This window comes from Zingiber officinale, chromosome 10B (assembly GCF_018446385.1).
Source record: "Zingiber officinale cultivar Zhangliang chromosome 10B, Zo_v1.1, whole genome shotgun sequence".
Taxonomy (NCBI): domain Eukaryota; kingdom Viridiplantae; phylum Streptophyta; class Magnoliopsida; order Zingiberales; family Zingiberaceae; genus Zingiber; species Zingiber officinale.
In genome coordinates this window covers 50,596,621-50,603,031 of record NC_056005.1, presented here as the reverse complement: position 1 = coordinate 50,603,031, position 6,411 = coordinate 50,596,621, and positions in this window count along the sequence as shown.

Sequence of the window (6,411 nt, the reverse complement as noted above, 5' to 3'; positions counted from 1 at the left end):
AAGCGAGTGGAACCGGAGCAGAAGACCCGGACCGAGGTGGGAGGAACCGGAGCAGAAGGCCCGGACCAAAAAAGTCAACATAGGTTGACTTTGGGGTCCAGGGCACCCGGAACCCTTCGGGGCTCCCCGACCAAGGCTATAAATACAACCTTGGTCCAGAAGCTTTAAATCAACACAAGCAATTCATTTGCAACACTTGTACGCTTTATTTCTATATTAGCTTCTCTGTTTTGCACTTCATTGCTGTAAGAGGTTTCTCCGTCTGAAGGAGATACTTAGTGCGACACTTTCCTTGGATTAACAACCTCCCCGATTGTAACCAAGTAAAACATCCTTTGCCTCTTCTTTATGTTTAATGCCTTTATTTATTTTGCAAGTGCTTGAAAGTTCGAGAAGGGTCTCCTTTTATTTTTGCAGGCTATTCAACCCCCCTTCTAGCCGACCGCAGTGATCCAACAAGTGGTATTAGAGCCAAGACGCTTCAAGAGGACTAACTGTCGAACGAAGCAACGAAATAATGGTATGACCAAGCATCTACCCACCGAAGTTCGAAGGAAAATTCGCTAGTTGGAAAAAGTGAATGCAAGTATTTTTTAAGACTGATTTCGATTTATTATTAATTATGAAATTTGATTTTACAGCACCAGAAGATAAAGAAAAATGCCAATGGACGAAAAATGAGCAAGCCGACTATGTGGCAAACGGTAAGGCAGAATTCCATTTGGTAAGTGTTCTCCCACCATAAGAAGTCAGCCGGATCGGTAACTACGAATCCGTGAAGGAACTTTGGGAGAAGTTCCTTGAACTGCACGAAGGAACATCCGAAGCCAAGCTCACAAAATGGGATTTACTCTGCAACCAACTCACCAGCCTACGACTTGGGGAAGACGAGACTGTTGTGCATCTGCACTCAAGAATTAAGGAAATCATCACCAAACTCTCGAATCTCGGAGAAAAGGTAAGTAACCGAGATTCGCTAAGGTATGCCCTCAATTCATTTCCTAGAAATACAAAATGGGCATCACTAGTAGATGCCTTTTATATTTCGAAAGATTTAGAAAAGATTACATTATAAGTATTATTTTCCACATTTGAAGTGCATGAATCAAGATGTGCAGGTATAAAGGAGCCCAAGCACAGCATCACCCTCAAAGTATCGAGAGACGGACTTGAGTAAGAGTCCTCTCTCGACGACAAGGAAATGGTAATGATGGTAAGGCGATTTAAGAAGTTATGTAATTCTAGAAAAACTAACCATCCGCAGGGTAGAAAGAAAAGGATGATCCGCTGCTACCACTGCAACGAAGAAGGGCACATCAAGGACAACTGCCCCAAGATGAGGAATAAGGACAAGGATAAAGGGAAGAAGTCTGTTCAAAAACGCGAGGCATTAAAAGCGACGTGGGACAATACGTCGTCCGAATCGGAAGTCGAAGCAAGCCTTCTCTGGACTTGCACTAATGGCAAGTCATCAAGACGACGACTGCGAGTCAAGCTCTTCCAAAATGAGCATTGAGAGTATCGATCAAGGTAAGTCAGGTACAATCTCTTCCTCTCGATAAACTATTTAAGTTTATTAAATTGTTAACTAAGGATTGCTGTAAATTAGACAAAGAAATTAAGAATTTTAAAACAATATTAGCTAAATCTTGCCCAATAGAAGAATTCGATAGAATTAAAGTAGAAAATGATAATTTAAAAGTACAAGTAAATAACTTGAAAAACCATGCATGCTCATCTAATACCAATGTTAGAAAATTTAACAATTTAAATTGGTATTTTAGATATTATAAGGGATAAATTAGGAATATTTCAAAAAGATATGTCCCTATGAAATTTTTAGTTAATCCAGTAGGCTGGAACCTATATTGGGTTTCAAAGTCCTATTTAACTTGAACCATTAATTAGATTTAGCACTTTCAGCGAGAAAATTAGACATTAAATTTCTTTATAAGGCTTTGTCTAAGAAAGTGGTTGTTGCTCTAATAACCAAGAAGGCCTAGTGTCTCGCCACTGCTTGGAAGCCAAAATATTGAAATAAAATATTTAATTAACTTTCTGATAAAACATTATGATTAAAATTTAATAATACTTTAAAAAGTTTTTTAAACATTTTTTTTGAAATATTTCTAAAATATTTTTATACTTAGAAAAATTTTCATGCATAAAATTTTTACTTAGAAAAACTCTCAAAAATTATTTTTGCCTAAGCTAAAATTTATTCTGAAAATTAGAAATTATTGCTTAAATTTCTTTTTACTCAAAAAATTTTATTACCTAAAGTTTTTACTTAGAAAATTCAAAGATTTAAGTTAGAAATTTTTAATATTTCGTTTGCAAATTTTCTAACTTAGAATTTGTCTAACTTAGAATTTTTTTAAAGAAACTTAGAAACATTATGGAAAATAATGCAAATTGTTAAGTAAAATCATTGAAATTATTTTCAAAATTTTCTAAGTTTTAACCCTTAGATTTTTTCTCGGAACCCCATTTTTTTTTTTTATCAAAGGGGGAGGAGGAAAGGTATATGTCTAGGGGGAGGTAGACCAAAATTTAAATTTTGTATCTTTTTGCACTTTATTGCAAAATTAGTTATTTACTTTTTATGTCTATTTACCCTAGCTTAACTTGGGTTGCTCACATCAAAAAGGAGGAGATTGCTGGAACCCCAAGGTTATTTTGGTGTGATCAACAAGTTAATTTAGGTCCTATGTATTTTTAACCTTGTGTCTAAGTGTGCAAGAGCTTAGTAGCACGGGGAGGCGAGCAAAAGACACAGCTAGCGAGAAGGATGACACGGGAGGGAGCCGACGGGCTCGGTGCGTCTGAGGTACGAAGCGCTACGGAAGAGTACGCGGGCAGACGAGAAGGAGGCGCACGGCGTTTCCGAGGGATGTGAAGCCAGGAGCGGAAGGTTGCTCGAGAAGACCGGAAGTTGGGTTCGGGTGAGCCCTATTCTGGATGGCAGAGATCACCCAAGCGAGCGGAACTGGAGCAGAAGACCCAGACCAAGGTGGGCGGAACCAGAGCAGAAGGTTCGGACTGAAAAAATCAACATAGGTTGACTTTGGGGTCTTGGGTGCCCAGAATAGTCCAGGGCGCCCGGAACCCTTCTGGGCGTCTCAGAATTTCATCTAGATCGTGGTCAAACCGTGATCCATACATAGGGGATAAAATTTTATCCCCCAGGGCACTTGGAGACCTTCGGGGTGCCCCGACCAAGGTTATAAATATATGCTTTATTTCTAGATTAGCTTCTCTGTTTTGCGCTTCATTGCTGCAAGAGGCTTCTCCGCCTGAAGGATATAGTTAGTGCAACACTTTCTTTGGATTAACAACCTCCCCGGTTGTAACCAAGTAAAACATCCTTTGCCTCTTCTTTCTATTTATTTCCTTTATTTATTTTGCAAGTGTTATTTTGTTGAAAGTTTGAGAAGGGTCTCCTTTTATTTTTGTAGGCTATTCAACCCCCCTTCTAGCCGGCCACAGCGATCCAACACTTTCTACCTTGTTTCTTTAGTATTTTAACCTTAGTGTATGAGCTATATTTGGATAATTGTTGTATTTTACCTTGACTCCACTCATATTCTTCAAGAGCTTGATACTTATCTACTTGATATTTGAGATGATCATTTTGATATATATAAAATATCTCATTGCCATCAATGATATTTAGCAGATGTTAGATACCATGATTAATTGCATTGATTGTTGTTTATTCTTGTACCTTATTGAGCATGATGGTTTTATTGTAGCATAGTTGATTGCTATTTATATATGTTATGACTTTTGAATCTTGCTCATCATATCTTTGCATGCATACTGATGACAATGTCTCCCTTGCATTTGAGTGAACCATTGGTCAGCGCCACACACTCGGCCACTCATGAGTAGTGGTAGCTGGAGTAGATATCTCTTATCCTATCGTGCTCCCACTCGGTCACTCATGGATAGTGACGACTGGAGATACAAGTAGCAGGGACCCCATTGCTATGTAGTTATTCAGCTACTACGCAAACTATCCACTCGGTCACTCGAGAGTAGTGGTGGCTGGAGTGTTGTATAGTTGTCATTATCCTGAACTCTTGACTATACAAGGGTCATGGTGCAGAGGGGTAGGCAGGAGTGACCATGTCGTACATACGCTTTATGATATTATGCGTGCTTTTGCTGTTGTTTTATTGTATCCATATGACTGTGATATGCTTTCATATGTTGAGTTATATACATATTGCATATGCATTGACACTGGCTTACTTATTGATAGTATATATACCTCACATGCTACCCTTGTAGTTATGAGTAGTACTATCAGATCCTCACTACACCTGACTTTCTATTACTTGCTTAGTATATGGGTACAGGTATGGACATTTATTATGATATCACTGTAGTTTATGTTACTTTTCCCTATGAGATTGTATACCTTTGAATCTTTAGATATATATTATACTCATATACTATCTATCTATTACACGCTAAGTCATTAGCACTCACCACCCCTTGATCTGGTTTTTCTTTCACTAGGAAATAGGTAGATGGTACAAGAATATTTGGAGGATCTTGATTTCCGATCCCACGTCACATCCGAGGATGATTTTCTAGTTTTGTTTCCTGTGTTATTTGTGTTTTAAATTTGTGAACTTGGTATTGTAATAACTTAATGTGGACTTAGAGTTTAGTCATGTGGTTTCATGTATTTTGGTTTGTTGTTGTTGTGTCAAGCCGGGCCGGCTCACAGTTAGTTGATTTTATGGTTTTGCGTTCATTATTTTGTGACTTTCATTGTATTTTTTTTAGTCGTGTGGGCTATTTATCAATTGTGTGTTCATGTTTACTTCTAGTCATGTGAGCTACTTATAAATTATGTGGTTGTGTTTACATCCTGACATGTGGGCTATTGATAGCTTGTGAGTAGCCTTGTGACATTGTATACATGTTTCATTTATCACTACTATAGGGGAGGTGTTGTTGGATTATTTTGTTGGACAACCTTACTCTCAGGGTGTGATAATTTATTGGTATTAGAGCCACAAGTTTATGAGGCTTGTTTTCTCAATGTGACTTTTCAAGTTTTGAGACCACCCTACGATAGGATATCTCTAAACTATAGGAGGTATGTTTGTATACTGTTATCATACATTTCTGTTGGCACTTGTCTAGTTATTTATACCATGTATGATATGTTGGATCGAGACACACGTGAGAAGGGGTGGGGGTGAATCACATGGTTTTGAAAAACTTGTTCTTTCTGGTTTTTAAAATAAAGTGTGCAACAGAAAGACAAACAAAAATAGAAAAGTAAAAGCAAGTAAATGACACGAACACAAGCGGTTTTACTTGGTTCAGAGCTTTTAGCGACTCCTACTCCAAGACCCATGTCCCACAGATCTATCAATGGATAATTCACTAAAAGCCTCTTTCAGAATAGTTGGAAGAGGGGATTGAGTACAAAAGAATCAGAAAAGTATAACGTACTACACTATCAGTTTGTTGAAATTAAGAACAAAAATTAAATTATATTACCAAACACTTTTGTAGATGGTCTACTTGAGCCCTATGTTTGGACAACTTCTCGACAAAAGTTGGGTATAATAGAGTCGTAGCAGGGTAGCAGCAGGAAGTTGAAGCAGTCAGAAAGCAAAATTAAGTGCATAAGAGCTCATGTAGTAGTTGATATTGAATGAAGAGGTTGAATGCTCTTTTATAGAGGGTGCACCTTCCATAGCCTTGAAGGTGCCTTCAATCCCCTAAATTTAATCTCGATCAATCCGACTCTTATCGGCGATGAACTCTAAATTTTATCTATTAGAAGGGGCATTCCATGGCACTGAAGGTGCCTTCCATGAATAGTGTGGAAGGCACCTTCCATAGCATGGAAGGCTCCTTGGGCACTGTTCATCCGAGGCCTTTTATGCTCCTCTTGCCTTGCAAAATGTGTTAGTTCAATAAATCAAATAATAACTTGTAAGATAGTGTTAGCACAGTAATAAGGAGTAGTAATTATATCCTATCTCCCTGAGACCAGGATCTAGTCAAGGTCTCAATTTAGGTTTCTGAAATAGACCTAAATTGGATCGATGCCTACTATCCCTTCGAACAGAGATACATCCTCATTTAGTTGCTCTTCTCCAGTGACTTACTTCTACTTACCAGGCATAGAGTTACCTTCCGGAACCACACATCCAGACTTCAAGAATCGAACATCCCGACTTATCGGAATCACACATTCGGTCTTTACCCATCGGGAATAAGACATCTCGACCTACCGGAATCATACATTTGCTCTTCTCCACTTAGGAATCACATATCCCGACTTGCCGAACTCACACATCCAATCTTCACTCTTCAGGAATCACACATCCCGACCCTTGCTAGAATCTCACATCTGGACTTCAACCCATCGAGAAT